This window comes from Rhinopithecus bieti, unplaced genomic scaffold, assembly GCF_001698545.2.
Source record: "Rhinopithecus bieti isolate Rb0 unplaced genomic scaffold, ASM169854v2 scaffold_13262, whole genome shotgun sequence".
Lineage (NCBI taxonomy): Eukaryota > Metazoa > Chordata > Mammalia > Primates > Cercopithecidae > Rhinopithecus > Rhinopithecus bieti.
The window spans coordinates 4832976-4854234 of NW_016808004.1; the positions used below are offsets into that span (position 1 = coordinate 4832976).

Here is a 21259-nt window from a genome sequence, read left to right on the forward strand (position 1 = left end):
TGCACTCCGGCCTGGGCGATAGAGCGAGAGACTCCGTCTTTAAAAAAAAAAAAAAAGAAGAAGTGATTAAGCGCATGACATAAAATTTGCATCCAGTGTCTTTATTCTGGAAACAACTGCCCAGTGCTCTGAAGCTACAGCTGGAGTGAATACTTTTTTTTTGAGACGGAGTCTCACTCTGTCACCCAGGCTGGAGTGCTGTGGCTTGATCTCAGCTCACTGCAAGCTCCACCTCCCGGGTTCACGCCATTTTCCTGCCTCAGCCGCCCGAGTAGCTGGGAATACAGGCGCCGCCACCTTGCCCGGCTAGTTTTTTGTAGTTTTAGTAGAGACGGGGTTTCACCGTGTTAGCCAGGATGGTCTCGATCTCCTGACCTCATGATCCGCCCGTCTCGGCCTCCCAAAGTGCTGGGATTACAGGCTTGAGCCACCGCGCCCGGCCCTGGAGTGAATACTTCTAACTGTGCCCAGCACAAATTAGAACTTGAATATGTTTTGCTGAAGTATTTAGCTTTCATTGTCTTATTGGAAGCACCTTTTTGGAAGCATATATAAGAAAGAATACAAAGAATGGTCCACAGAGGGAAAATTCTTAGGTCTCACTATGGAAATACTCTCTAACCTTCTCTTCCTAAAACATGCCTTTTTTGAGGCAGTTAACTTGTATCAGTAGGGTAAGCCAGAACTTAAAATGCTTGGGAAACTGATGTTTCAAAAATCAACCAGCAATTCCTACTAAACATAGCCAAAAATAGCCAAAACTACTTCAGCAACTGACCATTCAGTATTCAATAGCCATGCATATGATATAATCTTTGATGAGCAACAAAAGAGCAAGTCGAGAACTTCTATTGTGTATTACCAGAAACTGATACAAACCTGCGTACCACACTATGCCCAAAGTGCCCAGATATCTATCGAAGTGCCCAGAGAGCTAAGGTTACTTCTGTTTTTCAAGAGCATCAGCCCTGCTTCTCCACTTCTCCATCACTAACTCTGCTGCGCATGTCCATGCCCACCCCTCATCCCTCATCTGTGCAAAGTCTGTCAAATAGGGCTGGGCACCGGGGCTCACATAATTCCAGCACTTTGGGAGGCCGAGGCAGGCAGATCACCTAAGGTCAGGAGTTCAAGACCAGCCTGGCCAACGTGGCAAAAGCCCATCTCTACTAAAAATATAAAAATTAGTTGGGGGTGGTGGTGCGTGCCTGTAATCCCAGCTACTTGAGAGGCTGAGACAGGAGAATAGCTTGAACACAGGAGGCAGTGTTTGCAGTGAGCTGAGATCATGCCACTGCACTCCAGCCTGGGTGACAGAGCAAGACTCTGTCTCAAAAAAAAGAAGAAAAAAAACTTCTGTCAAATAGGCTTCCTCGACTTTACAGCCATGGCTATTATCTTATACTAGGCTTGTATACATACTTGTGCTTTACAACAAATGTAAATACTTTCTACCAGAATAATCCCCCTCAGATATCATTTTCTTGTCATTCCCTTCCAAATATGTAAATATGGATAGATTTTCATGCCAAAGATGTTGTTAATGTGAAAATAAGTACCACAAAACTTTCTGCTTTTTGCCACATCACAGTACTTCCTACCTGGGCTCTTGAAAAGTAACATACTTGAAGACCACAATGCTCACTTGAAATCAGTATTGCATACCATGCTTGCTTGCTTATTATATTCGGTCCCAATTCTTTCCCCACATTTTCAAGGCCTACCATCATCTCAAATCATTGCCCAAGAATGTCTGCTTACTCAGAGAGCCCACCTCCCAGGTACTGCCATATTAACGAAAGTCACAGGTCCATTCTCCTTCTTTTCCCTATATGTATCCCTCTCACTAGAGAAAACCCAAGTGAGAAAAAAAATTCTGCCCCTACGTCAATTCAGAACACATATTCGAAGTAAGGCAGACATACATGTAGTATTAATAAACATTCTTTTTTTTTTCTGAGACAAGTCTCGCTCTGTCACTCAGGCTGGAGTGCAGTGGCACAATCACGGCTCACTGCAGCCTCAACCTTCCAGGCTCAAGCAATCCTGCCACCTCAGCCTCCCAAGTAACTGGGACTACAGGCATGTGCCACCATGCTCAAATTATTTATTTATTTTTTTTTTTGTAGAGACAGGGTCTCCCCATGTTGCCCACGCTTGTCTTGAATTCCTGGGTTCAAGTGATACTCTGGCGTTGGCCTCCCAAAGTGCTGGCATTACAAGCATGAGCCACTGCACCTGGCTGAACATTCTAAACTGCGCTTACGTAGTTTTTAAAGTAGGGTACTGAACAAGTTATACTCACATTTACATGCATTATCATATAAAGCTCATTTTTTTCCAAGTACAGCTGCATTTAAATATTTTAAAAGAGAAAAAACAAAATAAAACTCATTTTGTAGGTCAAAAAACAGGAATTCTGTAGGGTTCAATACTGTCTCTAAGTAGGTAGGGATTGAGGTAGCACTTGTTTTCCAAAATTCCTTTTGTACAACTGGATTTATTATAGATACCATTGCTTATTAACAAAAAAGTGAAAAACTGTCCTGAAGCCTACTATCAAATCTTATTATTTCATACTATATCCTCCTCTTTGGCAGGTGATTCTTCGTTGTCAGGTAGCCAACCAGAAAAATTCCTCCAGCGCAGGAACTGTCTTTCTCCTCTGGCATCTCTTTACCATAGCATCTGGCACAATGCATCCTCTGAGTACCTGCATACTGACTACCTTTCCACTCACCCTGTATCACTATGAGGAGAGCTTGGTGGTTCCTACTACAGCAGGAGAAAGGAGAAAAACTAAACTAACTTCTTAGATTTTGATATACACTGTTTGACTTCTCCTCTGAAAAGGTGAAGTTTTTAACTAATTGTACACACCATCTATACAGGGATGAGGGTGCACTGCTGGGTCAGCCAACACATGCCCCCTCCCTCTCACACTCACAAGGAGAATCTTTCCAATACTGCCTCACTTCCACACCTGGCTAACAGAAAATTGCCCATAGGGTTCCACCCTCCTCAGAGACAGCCCTCCTTCTCTGTCCCCAGAAGATCACGTGTGCTCCACAACTTAGGATGACTTTATAGATTCACAGAATTGCAAACCACAAAAGACAGCCATTTGGCAGGAACAAGTAAACAGTTGCGTGTAGACAGGATTTCATATAGCAACATGCAGAAATGATTAGCTATGCCTTTAGAAAACAACAGGAGGAAAAAAGGAAGACTTAGTTGACCCAGTGTACTTTCTTCCTGTCTTAACGGGTAACTGTTTTGTTCAATTCAGACCGCTAACATTTCTGCCAAATCCCTGAAAATAAAGACTGGCCCAATGGTCCACTCTAAATCGTGAAAATTAATTAACTCCCTCTTTAAATGTTAAAATTAATAAGGCAGAAAAGAAACTTTTGTGGCAAAAGAAACATGTTTAATGTATGTAAATCTGGGACATTCCTATGGAACTGGGAATAACCTTCCACCAGGAATAAATCCAATTTGCCAAAGTTAGACAACAGTTAACAGTAAAAATCCATCTAAATTGTAGATTATGAAGTGACTGTATGTTCAAATACTGAAAAAAAAGAAAAAAAAAAAAAAACAGTGAAGGCAAAACACGAAATGCTTAGAGGCTTCATGAACCTAATTAAAAATCTAATACTTGTGGCCCGGTATGGTGACTCACGCCTGTAATCCCAGTACTTTGGGAGGCCAAGGCAGGAAGATCACTTGAGGTCAGGAGTTCAAGACCAGCCTGGCCAACATGGCGAAACCCCATCTCTACTAAAAATACGAAAATTAGAAGAGGTGGGAACAGGGCTGAGGCATGAGAATCGCTTGAACCTGGGAAGTACAGGCTGCACTGAGCTGAGATCGCGCCGCTGCACCACAGGGCTGGGTGAAGGAGTGAGACTGTCTCCAAAAACAAACAAATAAAAAGTCTAATACTTGCTTTCCAAGGCCTTCTTTTAATCCATTACATAAGCCAGTAAGTATACAAGGATTAAAAGATATATACCAATGACCAATGCCCTACCAAACCCAGGGCTCCTTGGGGGCCGGGAACCAGATATTTTACCATTTGTATAGATACTGTCTTGCACAGGGCCTGGGACATGGTAAGTACTCAAAAACCTCCTGAGTAAACATTCATTTACAGGGTATTTTCCCCAGAAACACTGGGAGGCAGAAAATTTAGCTTCTTCACTCTGCTGAGGCACCTCAGGAAAGGCACCCTCTAAATTTCTTTTTTTCTTTTTTTTTTTGAGACAGAGTCGCTCTGTTGCCCAGGCTCGAGTGGAATGGCACTATCTCAGCTCACTGCAACCTACCCTTCCTGGGTTCAAGTGATTCTCCTACCTAAGCCTCCTGAGTAGCTGGGACTACAGACATTAGCCACCACGCCGGGCTAATTTTTGTATTTTCAATAGAGACAGGGTTTCGCCATGTTGGCCAGGCTGGTCTCTAACTCAGGTGATCCACCTGCCTTGGCCTCCCAAAGTGCTAGGATTACAGGCATGAGCCATCGCGCCCAGGCTCCCTCTAAATTTCTTGATGAACGAGTCTGCTAGACATAAGATGACTAAGGGACAAAGAATAGAAAGAGCACCGATTTAATCAGAAGTAAACATGTATTTGAATCCAACTTCAGCAGAGTTCTAGGAAACATGGGGAACTGCCTAGCTTATCACAATAAATTATGAAATAGGTCAGGCACAGTGACTCATGCCTGTAATCCCAATACTTTGGGAGGCCAAAGGTGGAAGGATCACTTAAGCCCAGGAGTTTGAGGCCAGCTTGGACAACACAGCAAGACCCCATCTCTATCGGGCATGGTGGTACACACCTGTGGTCCCAGCTACTTAAGGAGGCTGAGGTGGGAGGACTGCCTGAGCCTGGGAGGTCAAGGCTGCAATGAGTCGATGAGTCGTGATCGCACTACTGTACTCCAGCCTGGGTGACAGAGCAATGCCCTCTCTCCAAGGAAAAAAAAAAATTTGTTGTGTGTGTGTGTATAAGTATATGTATGCATGTACGTATCTGTGTGTGTGTGTGTATATATATAAAACAAAACACACGCAAATAAGACAGTAGTACTGTCCCACAGACAAAGAATGAAACAGAAGAGTTAAAAAAAAAAAAAACAGACACAGCCTGGCATGGTGGCTCACGCCTGTAATCCAAGCACTTTGGGAAGTGAAGGTGGGAAGACTGCTTGAGTGCAGGAGTTCGAGACCAGTCTAGGCAACATAGTGAGACACTGTCTCTATTTAGTAAATGAATCTATCTAAAATTTAAAAAAAAAAAGAAAAAGAAAAAAGACATGGAGGTGGGAAATATACTGTATGATAAAAAAATGTCTAGTCAATGAGGAAAAGATAATAATACAATAAAATACTGGAAAAACTATGCATTTGGGAAAAGATCCTGACATATAATACCTGGCTAAGTACTAGAATTACTAGAAGAAAACATTGTTTTTATTGTCCTGGGGGTGGGAAAGGCCTAAGCATAATATGAAACACAGAAAACAAATTGACAGATGTGACTACAGAAAAGTTTCTATGTTACAAAAACATGCCATCAGCCAAACAAGACCAAGAGATACAAGCCAGGAACAATGTTTGCAACATGAAAAGAATCAAAATTCTTGCCATATAAAGTTTATAAACTGGGAGAGAGGTGAGGTACAAGAACCTCACACGGGCTTCAGAGAACAAAAGCTAATTCACAAAAGACAATAAATGTACAAAAGCAGAAAGTAAGTCCCAGCTACTGGGGAGGCTGAGATGAGAGGATCACCTAAGCCTGGGGAGGGCATGGCTGCAGTGAGCCATGATGGCGCCACTGCACTGTAGACTGGGTGACAGAGTGAGACCTTATCTCCAAAGAATAAAAAAGACTGAAAGATAGGTGGCTCACACATGTAATCGCAGCACTTTGAGAGGCTGAGGCGAGCGGATTGCTTGAGCTCAGGAGTTCAAGACCAGCCTGGGCAACATGGTGAAATCCCATCTCTATCAAAAATATAAAAAATAAGCTGGGGCATGGTGGTGCACATCTGTAGTCCCAGCTACTTGGGAGGCTGAGGTGGGAGGATCGCTTGAGCCTGGGAGGCAGAGGCTGCTATGAGCTGGGGTTGCATCGTCACTGGGTGACAGAGCGAGACTCCATCTCAAAAAAAAAAAAAAGGCCGGGTGTGGTGGCTCACGCCTACAATCTCAGCACTTTGGGAGGCCGAGGCGGACAGATCAGGAGGTCAGGAGATCGAGACCATCCTGGCTAACATGGTGAAATCCCGTCTCTACTAAATACACAAAAAACTAGCCGGGCGCATGGTGGCAGGCACCTGTAGTCCCAGCTACTCAGGAAGCTGAGGTAGGAGAATGGCGTGAACCCAGAAGGCGGAGCTTGCAGTGAGCCAAGATCACACCACCGCACTCCAGCCTGGGTGACAGAGGGAGACTCCGTCTCCAAAAAAAACAAAAAACAACTTTCCTAGAATAGGAAGGCGATTAGCGAGTAAAGATGGGCAACACAGTATCTATAACTAAGCTCTTTTTTTTTTAGGATCACACTTGATTCCTTGTGTGGTGTGCCTCATTTTGGTCAATGAACGGTAAGCAGAACTGACATGAAATAATGTGTCATTCCTGTGCTGGAATTTAACTGTAGGAACAAGAGCCTCCAACAGTTTTTTCTCCCTTTGCCAAGGCAGCCAGCAATACTCCTATCACAGCTGCTCCATTGGTTGGAGAAAGAATGATGCAGAGCCTCTAGAAAACCAATGCTCTTTTCGGCCATTTTAAGGTTATTGGTTACTATAGCATAACCTAGCTTATTCTGCCTGATAGTGCTTGAAGATTTACCGCCGGAAAATTTATATTTCAAAAGAAACAGACTACTCTGAGCAACCTTCTTTTAAAAACATTTAAATAAAATTGAATGATAAAATTTACAAAGACTGTTCTTCCACAGAAGATGCTATTACTCTTTTGCTATCATTAAAGAATTATCTGTCAACTTGGAATACTGGATGCTAGTCCCAGTACCACTAAGGCACAGTGGCTCCAAGACAGACCACCTGAGCATGAACCTTTTAGTCTATTAATCCTCATGGGGGGGGGGGGTGGGGGGGGGTGGGGGGAAAACAAATCAAACTGCTACTTAGTTTAAATTGTGGAGCCGTTAAACAAGGTAACAACCTCCTATGAAATGTAAAGACATTGTTTATGTACTTTGCTCTGGGTATTGCCTTCCTGCTGGGAGGGAAAAAGCAAAGGCAACTTACACAAAGAAGAGTCTCTTGGAAGGCAATCCTTGTGAAAAGGACTTCACTCTTAGATCAACAGATTCTTCAAGGTGATGCACCACTGTTCTCAAGCTTTCTAAACTCAGGCACTAAACCAAAAGTTTAGTCTCTAACGAGAGACTAGGATGATTCGTGCCTTTTTTTCTTTTTGGTAAGACAAACTGGAAAGCAGATACCTAGTAAAACAGTTACATAAGAACTATTTTCCATAGCTGGAAGCTTTTGATATCAACCCTAGATTATCTCAGGCATTTAACCAGTAAAAAAGATTGCCCATAAATTGCTAAGAGGAGCCCATAAATGGCTAAAGAGGAAAACCAAACTTACTGCTCTCTTCCTCTATCCCACCTCCCCTAACCAGCTCCCATGTTTAACTTTTCATTAAAGCCACTTCTGAAGAAACAACTCTCTAAAAGTTTAAGCACAACACTTGTAGTATTTCAGTCCTGGCCCACTAAGCTCTTGATGTATGGTTTCTTTAAACAAATGACAACATAAAAGCCATTCCTCACCCATAACTGGGGTACCATCTGACTTACTTGTGAGGTTCAAGTGACAGGATTATGCCGTGTCTATTCCAGCATTATGGAGCGAAGTGCCACTTGGTTGAACTTAAATCCTCCAAAACACGGGATTGCAGTGCCTGCCCTCCCCACCAGGATCTGGATTCCATACATACAGTCATTCCCAAATTAGAGCTACTGCAATCCCTACATCCATTCATCGACTTATGCCATTCCTTCCAACTACAATGGTTTCCCAACTGTAACCTCACTACTGATTTATTTAAAAATCCACTCAACATGTCCCTCACCACCCTAGGCATTGAACAACTCTAAACTAAATGACTCTCATCTGCTCTGTATTTATAATTATTCCTGAATAATTCCCCACAGGAGCCAACAGTGTTTTCTTATAGTAGAGAAGAAAAATCTGTTAAATGAACACAACACATAGTTTATCATTCAGGAAACCTACACATATTAATCAGTGACCCAGAAGCATAATTTACATGCTATAAACAATAACTTACTCTGCAAAGTTAGAACTGGAAAAATTTTAAACAAAAGTTTAGTAATATTTCAAGATCCATTCTAGAATAGTGATTCATCCCTGTCCTCAAGTGGCTTAAAGTTGGAAGACAGGCAAAGTCATGTAATGTTATTTCAATCAAACTAAGGTCTATAATGGATACACAAAGCTGAACATCACGCAGCCAACAAGCTGGTGGTCAAAGGCCCACTAATATCTGAAAGGTCAGTCAGAATATGCAAAACAGACCTATTTCTAGCATATGTATGACAGAATATGATATTTTAAGGGCCCAAGTGTCTGATCAAAAAAGAGAGTTGGAAGGAAAGCAAGATCTACTATGGCTAGATTTATACCCCACAGATTACTCTTTTATAGGCCAATTCCACCACCAGGAATGGAGTCCAGACTATAAAAGTAAGCTATGGGCAACTATGGAAGACTAACTGCTCACTCACTGGACTGAAGTGGTGCTTTCCTTTTTTTTTTTTTTTTTTTGAGGCAGGGTCTCATTCTGTTGCCCAGGCTAGAGTGCAGTGGTGAGATCTCAGCTCCACCTCCCAGGTTCAAGCAATTCTCATGCAACATCCACCTCCCAGGTTCAAGCGATTGTAATGTCTCAGCCTCCTGAGTAGCTGCGATTACAAGTGCCCACCACCATGCCTGGCTAATTTTTTGTAGTTTTAGTAGACACAGGGTTTCGCCATGTTGGCCAGGCTGGTCTCGAACTCCTGGCCTCAAGTGATCCGCCCACCTCGGCCTCCCGAAGTGCTGGGATTACCGGCGTGAGCCACTGTGCCTGGCCGAACCTCTGCTTCTAACCCCAATGGATGAAAGTAGCATTTCCAAGAGGTGTTCTCAAACTGACACATATTACTCCAGGATGACCTTCCCCAGTCCCTTGAGGTTCCCCTACACTGCTGAGTAAACAGGCTGTACCATGGTGCCATAAAGAAATGAGTTTCTATCAGAGGGAACTAAAATTAAAGAGACAAAAAGTTAGAAGTGCTAGCAAGGATGTGGAATATTTGGACTTCTCATACACTGCTGATGGGAGAGTACGCTGGTACAATTTTCGAAAACTGGCCATATCTACTAGAGCAGAATAGATACTCTTATGAAGTGAACTGTGTCCACCTAAAATTTTTAAGTTGAAATCCTAATCCCCAATACATCAGAATGTGACTTATTTGCAGACAGGGCCTTTAAAGAGGTAATTGAGGTTAAGTGAGGTCATAAGGGTGGGCCTCAATCTAGTATGACCGGTGTCCTAAAAGAAAAGGAGATTGGGAGAGACAATACAGAGGAAAGATCATGTGAAGACACAGGGAAGAGAAGACAGTTATTTACAAACCAAGGAGAGGCTTCAGAAGAAACCAATCCTGCCAACAGCTTGACCTCAGATTTCTAACCTTCAGAATTGAGAAAATAAAACTTCTGTTTAAGCCACTCTATCTGTGATACTTGTTACAGCAGCCCTAGCAAATGAATACAGACACATACTCTAAAATTCAGTCTTTTTACTTAAATACATTATGATATATCACATAATACTACTGAGCAATGGAAACTCCAGTTATAACTGCACACAACGACACAAAGTCTCACAAACAACACTGAGTCAAAGAAACCAGATACGGAAGAATACACAGTGTATGATTCCATTTACACAAAATCCAAATCAGGCAAAATTAGTCTACAGTTCTAGAAATCAGAAGACTCACTACCCAACCATCAGGGCATCGATGATAATGACTTAAAGGAGACTAAGAGGGCCTCTGGGTTTATAAAAATTATCCAAGTCATCCACTTATTTGTGCACTTTTCTTTATATATGTATGTATACTAAAATACAGAAATGATAAATCACTTGGAAATACAGGCAACAATGTACTTATCCAGTGTTACCATGGCAAATAAACCTTACTCTGGAGCTGGATGCATCAGGTTCCTCACTCATTACCATTAAACATTTTTAAAATACAGCTATTCCTATGATCCCCAGCTTCTCATCATTCATTGTCTACTAGGAGAAGTATCACAGGTCACATGACTCAAGAGTGTCCTGTCTCTTCCACAGCTAAATTCTCACATCATTTCTGGGGAGAGTTCAATTTATTTTTCCTTGAGACACGGTCTTGCTCTGCCACCCAGGCTGGAGTGCAGTGGCACGAACACAAATCACTACAGCCTCAAACTCCTGGAATCAAGTGATCCTCCCATCTCAGCCTCCCACGCACAGGTGAACCACCACACCCACCACACCCAGCTAATTTTTTTTTTCTTTGTAGAGATGGAGTCTCACTTTGTTGTTCATGGTGGTCTTGAACTCCTGGGCTCAAGCAATCCTCCTGCCTCACCCTTCCAAAGTGCTGGGATTACTCCTCCCAAAGTACTGGTCACCATGCCTGGCCAAGAGTTGAATTTCATTAAAGGAAGGTATTAAAGTATACATTCAAAGGAAGAAAATAACCAGTTAACACTTTGGTCTTCCTCAGGGTAGTAAATCACAAATTTTCCTTCTATATATTTCTGAATTTTCCTAGCTTATTTTTTAACTGAATAGTTTAATAATCAGCAAAAAAGACATATCATTTTAAATAAAAGGTAGTGGGGCCAGGTGTGGTGGCTGACAACTGTAATCCTAGCACTTTGGGAGGTTCAGGCAGGCGGATCATGGGGTCAAGAGATTGAGACCATCCTGGCCAACATGGTGAAACCCCATCTATACTAAAAATACAAAAATTAGCTGGGCATGGTGGCGCGCGCCTGTAGTCTCAGTTACTTGGGAGCCTGAGGTAGGAGAATCACTTGAACCCGGGAGCCGGAGGTTGCAGTGAGCCGAGATCATGCTACTGCACTCCAGCCTGGCCACAGAGCAAGACTCCGTCTCAGAGGAAAAAAAAAAAAAAAAGGTAGTGCATGCCACCATGCCCAGCTAACTTTTGTATTTTTAGTATAGACAGGGTTTCACCATGTTGGTCAGGATGGTCTCTATCCCTTGACCCTGTCATCCGCCCGCCTCGGCCTCCCACAGTGCTGGGATCACAGGCGTGAGCCATCGCCCCCAGTCAAAGATACACTTTTACAAGGGGTAACATGACGCAGTCTTTAGGGCACTAGCGTATAATGGAAAGGCAAGATGGTACATCAGAAAGAGCACTGAGCTGAGTTAACAGACCTAAACTGACATTTCAGCTGAGCCACATGAGCATACAGCCTCAGCTATCTCAGGCAGATACACACAACAGTTGTGAGCACCAAAAGAAATCATACATAAACTACAAACAGCACAGAAATATTATAAAGCATTTAAAAGCAAATGTGTAGGAAGGTTTCTACAAAATGTTATTGCTCTTTTAACAACCACCAACATGCTGCAGGTCAGAGGATTTAAGAGTGGGTTTTAGATGACTCGCAGTTATCTCAGGGATCCCTGTATCTGTAAGTGCACGGGAGAACTGCTGGTAGGCTGACTGCATACCATATATAAGGGACACTATTTTTCATAAAGTCTATGCTGTGTCATTTAAGGTTAATTCATAGCAGCTTTGTAATTATATACTCTCAAATAACTCAAAGTACAAAGTTTACTAAATGGAAAGCAACTTTTTATTACGCTTACATACCAATACTGGAAATCAATGATATAACTATTTATTTCACAAAGTAATTTTTAAGGGACTCCTAATGTGAGATGGTTAATGCCCAGTAGTATGAAGCAAAGCTGGAAAGGAAAGGCTGAGGGAGAAGAGAGAACCTCCTACAGCAGCAGCCACACAAGTAGGACCAACTAAGAGACAAGCAAGGCTGGAGAATTCCTAAACTGCCCTGGTCCCAGGCTTCCCTTAATAGGCTTCCTCAGATTTGCTTGGTCCCAACTGTAGACAGTCCCAGGGGACCAGAAGTGGACAAAAGAATCAGGCAAACTTAATTTCTCAGCAGTGATGCCATCACCAAAACAGAGACTCCAGGTCTCATGAGTTAAGTACTGCATCTTCAAGCAAATGAACAAGGCCAGTACTGTAGATTAGTGTTGGAACCAACTTCCAAGCTTTCTCCTCCCCCAAGGAGATATTTTGCAAGTAGCTATTCTTTTTTTTTTTTTTTTGCAAGTAGCTATTCTTAAATGTGTTTTTGTAATCACAGCCTGGGATACTAAAATTGAAACTGGTAACAGACACTGCTAAAAAACCTGTTTTGATTTCACTTGCCACATCACTCATACCTCTGATTCACAAATCACAGTGACCACAACCACCATTAAGAAATGTTTTAAAAATAAGTTTTTGGCCGGGCATGGTGGCTCACACCTGTAATCCCAGCACTTTGGGAGGCTGAGGCGGGCGGATCACGAGGTCAGGAGATTGAGACCATCCTAGAGGCCATCCTGGCTAACACAGTGAAACTCTGTCTCTACTAAAAATACAAAAAAATTAGCCGGGCGTGGTGACGGACACCTGTAGTCCCAGCTACTCGGGAGGCTGAGGCAGGAGAACGGCATGAACCTGGAAGGTTGAGCTTGCAGTGAGCCGAGATGGCGCCACTGCACTCCAGCCTGGGCTACAGAGCGAGACTCCTTCCAAAAAAAAAAAGTTTTAAAACCCAAACGCAAACTATTTTTCTGTCTTTAATGCCATATGGAGTGTGGGGAAAAACAGAATAGAGGGAAGATGCAGAAGCAAATAACTGAAAAGATCCACACATTGCAAAATGTTTCTGCAGCAAACTGCAGACAAAGAAGCACAGAGAACTATTAGATGATATTAACAGATAAGCGCGTGGTAACACAAAGGAATGGATGCCTGAGAACACAGCGGCAACCTTCCTTATATGAGAGGTTAAGAGTCATCAACAGCAAGCCAATAGCCAAAAAATAAGGGGGGAGGCGGTGAGTTCATTTCTCCAGTTTCAGTTGCCTTCAGAAGAAGACATTTAGTGCCAAGGGGAACCTCTGTTTAGCCTTATTCAGAAGGACTTCCAATCCTTACCTCCCCAGGAAAAAAAAGCCTGCCTACAGCTCTAAGTCCAACATCTGGTCAAATCTATCTCAGCTGTATTTGTTGAATTATATGAATGGGGAGTTAAATACTTTATCATAGGAAAAACTAAAATATTTGTGTCAAATGCCAGAAAGCAATGTGCATAAGACAACTGTCATATTTGTGTGGTCTGTGTTTGCTGCATCTTTGTATACAAAGGCTAATGCCAAAGTAAGAGCAAAACGTTATTAGCGAAGAACTCTTTGAAGACGTATTAAAAGCTAATCAAATAACCATAATTTTTTGGCTTCACTTGGCAGTGGGGTCAGAAAACTGATTCAAAGCCACACTTTACTACAAAGCGTTGTTCTGATACAGGTTTTGTGAGCTTAGACACAGTTGGCATCAAAAAAAATACGAAAAAAAAAATTGCCCCACGTGGTTGCTAACTACCTAGAAGGATATACTAATAAAACTATTTTTAGAGTATCTTCTACATTCCACCCTCTGTTTACTCATGCAGTTCTACCACAAATGCAAAATCCAAATCTTCTCTTGAAGGGAACCTAGAAAGTTTGTGGGAGATAGGGTAGCACAGCTTTTCTATGTAGAATGGTACTGAAACTATGGCCGACACAGTATCAGTGCTACATTAAACTTTCTTGCCAGCTGAAGAAAAAAATCCAGTATGCCAAATGTACCTTTGCTCAAAGACACTGCAGTGGTAAGGTAATGGTAGTGACATGGACTACCTCTCGAGTGAACAAAAAAAATGCCACTAGAGTCGGCTGGGCGCAGTGGCTCATGCCTGTAATCCCAGCACTTTGGGAGGCCAAGGCAGGCAGATCACCTGAGGTAGGGAGTTCGAGACCAGCCTGACCAAAATGGAGAAACCCTGTCTGTACTAAAAATACAAAATTAGCCAGGCATGGTGGCACATGCCTGTAATCCCAGCCACTCGGGAGGCTGAGGCAGGAGAATGACTTGAACCCGGGAGGCAGAGGTTGCAGTGAGCCGAGATCACGCTATTGCACTCCAGCCTGGGCAACAAGAGAGAAACTCCGTCTCAAAAAATAAATAAAATAAAACAAATGCCACCAGAGGAAAAGGAGAAACAAGTTGAGTGTTGAAGGTTACTCTTTAAAAGATGTGATAAATTAGAAACTGTAATATTATCTTCTACACTCTCTGAAGGGCAAGCCATACAAATGCTGTTGTTAAAATTAACAAAGCCTTAAAGTTAGCCAGAACACCATCCTTTGGATTACTACGGATTCATCAGCAGAGATAAGAAATAACTCTTTCCAAAAAGCCTCAAGTTCTACCACCAAATCATTCCACAACACAATTTCTGGCCAAGATCATTCACCTTTTAAAAATTCCCTGAGGACAGGAACCATGCCGATCTCCCTGAGTCAACATCCCACAACGCCTGATACATTGCTGATACTCAATGGATACTCAAAATACTTCATGAATGAATAAAAAGGTGCCTATCACTACTCTCCTCTAAACTCAAACATTATATAAAGCTACAGTACTTATTACTCACTTAAATATTTTAGGCTGGGTAACAAAGTTAAAAAAAAAAAAAGACAAATCTGAATACAACAGGATTGTGAATGCTAAGCTTTAACTTAGCCAGTCCCTTCAGGAGAAGCACTCCTAACTCACCTTCCAGTTCTTAAACTCAAATCTGAACAAACCTTCCCAGGTTTGAAGAGAGAAACACACTAAGACGAGACTTTATTAATCCATGGATGAGAAATCATGTGCCTCATCAGCTGCTTAAGTCACAAGAAAGAGACAAGAGCCTGTTCTTTAGGAAACCAAAGATGCAGTATTTTGAATAGGGAAGAACCAACTGGCTGGACAGCCATCAACTAAGGTTGTAAGAAAGGTTCACTAGGCAGGTTTGCCAGGCCTACCTGCAAAATTTTTCAAACCTCAGTTAAGTACCCCGCCAGTATTCAAGAGCTCCTAATTCAACTACACTACATACAATATGTGTGATAAGTCCCAAACGGCATTTCTTATGGCTTTAAGGGAGAACTGATGCTACCAGAAAGACTTTCAAACGACATCAACAGAAAGAAAGGAGGTGGTGGAAGTCAGTGAGGTACAGATACCAGGTGGCAAAAGATAAACCACAAGCTTCAGGGGCACATGAAAGCAGTATAACCTAGAAATTGAATACAGTGCTCTGGAGTCTGACTGCCTGGGCTTGCATCTTTGCTTCGTAACTTAGCTGTGTGACCTTGGTCAAATGGCTTAGCCTCTCTGTTCAATTTCCCACTGTGTTAAGTGGGTACAACAGTGGTACTTTAGAGGGTTGTTCAAAGAACTAAACATAATGATCTGTTAAAAGGTCTTGCCACGCTGCCTAGCATATAACAAACGCTCAAATATTTGCTGTCGGTATTCTCAATATTCCCCTTATGACCCATTAGGTATCAAGTGTAAAATGAATGTAGAAAGAGGCCCCCAACACGGTCCGAATGGAAACACAACTCTACATCCAACTACCATCTTTCCCCGACTAAGTTGAAAAACTTCTCTCAGGATTTACCGTAACATGCCTAGGACAAAAAGCTCCCTGTCTCCCAGTGCCAGAGGCGCCTCAATATACACAAGTGCTGAGGCGATCCCAGCGCACGTGACCTGACTCACGCCTTGACTCAGTTGCCGTCAGGGAACCTCTCCCACTAACAGGGTCAGGCTGTTCAACAGAAGAGCCGGATGGGAACGCGGTTCGGTCCCCAGCGCCTGTGACCCATGCCCACCAGGTGGGCACGGCGGCGGGCGGCGTTGGCTCTGACACCCTCCTGCTCGCCGCGCTAAATAACTCCACCGGCTAGCGCGTCCTGCCACGGCGCAGGACCGTCCAAGTCAATGAACCCTCTTGGGTCTCTGAGATCGACGCCAACAGTAAACAGAGCGTCCGAGACCGGCGGCCGGGGCCGGCAACCCGGCCAGAGGTCACGCCCGACGACCTCCGACCTCTCCAAGCGGGGTGGGGTCCTGGCCTGCTCCGGGGGCCTGAGCGATGCCGTTTCCCCGCGAGGCCAGGGCTGGGCCTGGAGCTTGCCCAGGAGGACAGGGAGGACGCCAGGCCCTGGCGACCGAAGAGTTGAGGAGGGGGATGGGGCCAGGCCGCCGGCCGGGCTGGGCCCGCTGCTTACCGCGGCCTCTGCGCTGGGGACTCCGGGCCGGGCGCGTCGCGAGGGCTCCCGCCGAGGAGGAGACTCAACGGAGGACAGAAGCGGGGAGGTCCAAGTTCTGGTTCCAGGGAACTCTGCTGAGCTCTCCAAGCCGCCAACTCCGCCGCTGCCGCCGCCTCAGGCTTTATGGCCAAGACTCCAGGCCCGCTCCCACTTCCGCCACCGCCGCCGCCCCGAGCGGAAGTACCTGTCACGAGACGCTCGACGCCAGGGTGCGGAGGAGGAGCCCCGCCTCAGCCTTGCGTCACGTTCCGGCTGCCTTGGGACTGAGCCTGGATCACGTGCTACAAACATGTCTGCCCCCAAACGGTTGTCCCCATCTTTGAGGCTCGTACAAGGAGCAGGACGGCGCCATGTTGGACCCACAGACAGATTCCCTCAGCCATCCCTCCTTGCTCCAGAATAAAGAATGCCACCGAAGAGAGGTCAAGGGGTAAACTGGCCATTCCAATTGTGCCCTTCTTCGGAAGGCATCATTTATCCTTACTTTAACTACCTAACCAAAAATTATTATCACCATTTTACAAATAAGGAACTGAGACCCAACATACCAGGTCACTTGGTCTAGCTCAACACAGAAACTGGTGGAGCAGGGTTTTGAACCAAGGTCTGTCTGATGCCAATGTGTGTTATCGTTCTAGTAGGCTGCAAATGACTACAGCAATTGTGTGACTCAGTAATAGAGACAGGAGAAATAGACACTTTGGCAGAGGAGACAGCCCGAGAAAATGGAAAATGAGCTAAAGCCTCTCTGAACTTAGCATTAAAGAAGATGTGATAAAGATGGACCTGGTAGAACTCTTCTTGCAAGCACAGAGCAGCCTCCCAAGCACCAGCCCCATCTGAACACATCAGGATCCACTCAGAACTTTTGTCTCCATCTTTAACAATGCCCTCTAATAGTCTTATTTTGGTTCATGCAAACTCCATTCTTTCAATTGTTCCATCCAAAAACCTTGCAATTGTTACAGTAAGTAGTCAGACCTGAGCAGGGCAGGAGAGGGGCCACTCCCCCACCAGCAATGTGAGGCAACCATGATGTGGTGGTCAGATTAAGCTATCTGTCTAAAATAATAATTGGTTGCAGCCAGAACCAGGGAAAGACAGTCTCCTAATAGATAAAAAACACCTAAAACTGGTGATCGGCAGCTTCCCATTGAGATCTCAGGAGTTGAGGGGTCTGGGGAAAAAAAAAAACACCTCAAAATCTAGGCAAGCAGTCCCAACCCTGAGATGGCACAATGTCTGGGGTTTCCCCTACTTTTTCAACTAAAATTGGCTCTTTCTGCAAAACCCTCGCCACCTATTCTCCTGTTTTCTCTATGTGTATTCTGAAATGGCCTTGCACACTGCAGGACCATCAGCCTCTGGAGTAAGTCTACTTTTCTCTGCTTTCACCTTGCCTGTGCCCAGGAGTTCGAGACCAGCTCGGGCAACATAACAAGACTGTCTCTTCCAAAAGATAAATAAAAAAGAAAGGAGAAGGCACACATCTACATCAGACTTTTGCAGTTGTACTTCTCTCTACCTGGAAAGCTCTTCCTCCAGGTATCTGCTTGGCCACTCGCTCACTTTCCTCTGGTCTTTACTTTAAAGTAAACTTTTCAGTGAAATAGCCTTCCCTATTTAACACTGAAGTCCCTCTCTCTGTCACCACAACATAAACACAAAAATTGCCATCTCCCTACGGCTTTTCTCCTCTTTTTTTTTTTTTTTTTTTTTCTTTTTTTGAGACAAGGTCTTGCTCTGTTGCCCATGCTGGAGTGCAGTGGCATAATCAGGGCTTACTGCAGCCTTGAACTTCTGGGTTCAAGTGATCCTCCTGTCTCAGCCTCCTGAGTAGCCACAGGCATACATAACTATGGCTGGCTAAATTTTTTTTTTTTTTTTTTTGTAAAGAGAAGGTCTTTACAAAAAAGACCAAATGTTACCCAGGCGGTCTTGAACTCCTGGTGTCAAGTAATCCTCCCGACTCAGCCTCCCAAAGTTTTTCCTCTTATATTACTCACTTATTTGCATATTGTCTGGCTTCCCCACTAGAATGGCAGGTCCATAAGGCAGCTATTTTTGTCTCATTCACTGCGATATCCCTGATTCTTAAAACAGTGTTGGGGTACAGTAGGTGCTCAATGTGTACAAGTTACAGAGTATTCAGGGGAATGAAAACTGAGAATAGTTTCAAAGGCCAAGAGTTATGATAATTCCACCCCATTCGGCAGCCAATCAAAATGCTAGGTTTGAAGATAAAATAGCAACTGGGAATGCAGTAGTCCTTATCCCCAGGTCTGGCAGGGCTGACTGCAGGATTTAAGCATCTGAGTCCTAGAACCAATCCACCGCAAATAGCAAGGGACAATTATACCAGAAAAGGCAGAGCACAAAAATAAAATGGGATATGTGGGCCCCAGCCTTCTAAGAAGCCTTCTGAGAAGGCTATTCAGATGCAAACATGGGCTATTTCCTATGGGAAAGAAAGGACGACTTAAAAGAAACCCATGAGCCAGAAGGATAGAGCCAGGAGCTACAGATAATCATTCCCAAGGAGCAGGAGAGGACTCAATCAAGGAACTGGCATCACGTGCCTCACTGGATTTCAGAATTGCTATGACCCAGTGGCAGCTGTCGCTCCTGTTTTTTCCCCTTTTGAACAAAAGTGTCTACTATGCTCATCTTCTGCTTGCCAACTCTGTATGCTGGGTCCATGGAGAGGAAATAACATCTCTAGCTCACAGGCCTTCAGAGAAACAGTGCTCAGAGCTGTTCTTAAGGAATTATATCTGAGGAACCTCATCCACATCTGGACATGATTTACGTGACAGGATCCATTATGAGTCAGTGATGTACTGGGATTGAGACTTTTAGGGTACTTGGAGGAGTTAAGTAGAGCAGGACCTCCAATAACATCAATTCAATTATAACATTGATGAGAAAAAATTGATTCCTGGCTGTGTAGTTTGCACTCTCTCCCCATGTCTGAGTTTTCCTTGGTTCCTCTGGTTTCCTCCCAAATCCCAAAGATGTGCCCTTTAGGTGAATTGGCTTGTCTGAATTGTCCCAGTCTATGTGTGTATGTGTGTGTGTGTGTTGTGTGTGTGTGTGCATATGCGCACACGTGTGCGCAATGGGATGGCATCCTGTACAGGGTTGGTTCCTGTCCTGAGCTGCCAGGATAAACTCTGGCCACCTGTGACCCTGAGATGGAATAATTGGATAAATAATTTTATCTTGCTCATTTTCATTAATCTGTCTTATATATATAGTTCATATTTCCTCTAATATTTAATATAAGAAGTGTTTTGGTCTTTACCAGCCTGACCAACATGGTGAAACCCTGTCTCTACTAAAAATACAAAAATTAGCCGGGCGTTGTGGCACGTGCCTATAATCCCAGCCCAAATCCGAGGGGCATCTTGGCTTTAGCACAACCTACTCTCTTGGGAATTAATCCTTTCCTGTGAGAACTCATCCAGCCTCACCAGAGCCAGAACTCACTCACTACCTAGAATGGCACCACAACTCAAACACCCCCAACTAGGCCCCACCTCCCTGGAGACACTGTGGAATCACATTCCTTTCTTTTTTTTTCTTTTTTCCTTTTTTTTTTTTTTTTTTTTGGGACAGAGTTTTGCTCTGTTGCCTAAGCTGGAGTGCAGAGGCGCTATCAGCTCATTGCAGCCTCCACCCCCTGGGTTCAAGCAATTCTCATGCCTCAGCCACCCAAGCAGCTGGAAGTACAGGCGTACACCACCATGCCCAATTAATTTTTTTATTTTTAGTAGAGATGGAGTTTCACTACGTTGGCCAGGCCCATATCGAACTTCTGGCCTCAAGTGATCTGTTCCCCTCAGCCTCCTAAAATGCTGGGATTACAGGCATGAGAGCCACCACTCTCATTCTGCCTGGATCACATTTCTTTCTTTCTTTTTTTTTTTTGAGACAGAGTCTTGCTCTGTTGCCCAGGCTGGAGCACAGTGGCACAATCTCGGCGCACTGCAACCTCCATCTATGAGGTTCAAGTGATTCTCATGCCTCAGCCTCCCAAGTGACTGAGATTACAGGCGCCTGCCACCATGCCCAGCTAATTTTTGTATTTTTAGTAGAGACGGGGTTTCGCCATGTTGGACAGACTGGGCTCAAACTCCTGAGTTCAAGTAATCTGCCCTCCTCAGCCTCCCAAAGTGCTGGGATTACAGGTGTGAGCCATCGCACCTGGCCTGGGATCACATTTCAACATAAGATTTTGGGGGCACGAACAAACCATATCCGAAGCACAGCAGGTAGGTTGGAGGAGATTAGGAGTGAGAAGTTCAGTTTTGGAAATGCCGAGACAGAGGAATTCTGTGAAACATCCAAGTGGAGATGGAGAGGAGGCAGTTAGACATTCTGGGCTTAGGCAGAGATGGGAGTTTGGTTTCTGGGTCCTTCAGGGTAGCTTTGGCTGAAAATAGAAATTTAAGAGTAAATGGAAATGAAAGTGATGGGTGTTAACAGAATCGCCTATGGAGAAAGTGGAGAAATACATCCTTCTTTCAACAAACAATTTACTGAGAATCTACTACGTGCTAGGCTTTGTTAGGTTCTAAGGACACAAGGAAAACAAGGCCCTTGATGTCAAGACCCTTACTACTCAGTGTGGTACACAATGTGCAAACATGTACACACACACACACACACACACACATCCCCGCACAATTTTCTTTTTTTTTTTTTTT

General features: G+C 44.0%; 1 protein-coding gene across 1 annotated transcript in view; it reads right to left on the minus strand.

Annotated features, from left to right (window-relative positions):
* The window catches only part of RAB7A (RAB7A, member RAS oncogene family), an 82697-nt gene extending 65956 nt beyond the window's left edge, over nt 1-16741 (minus strand). The window contains exon 1 of the mRNA XM_017885010.1: nt 16509-16741. The gene's annotated coding sequence lies outside the window, so the exon portion shown is untranslated. The remainder of the gene's footprint in view (nt 1-16508) is intronic.
* Between the last annotated feature and the right edge of the window lie 4518 nt (nt 16742-21259).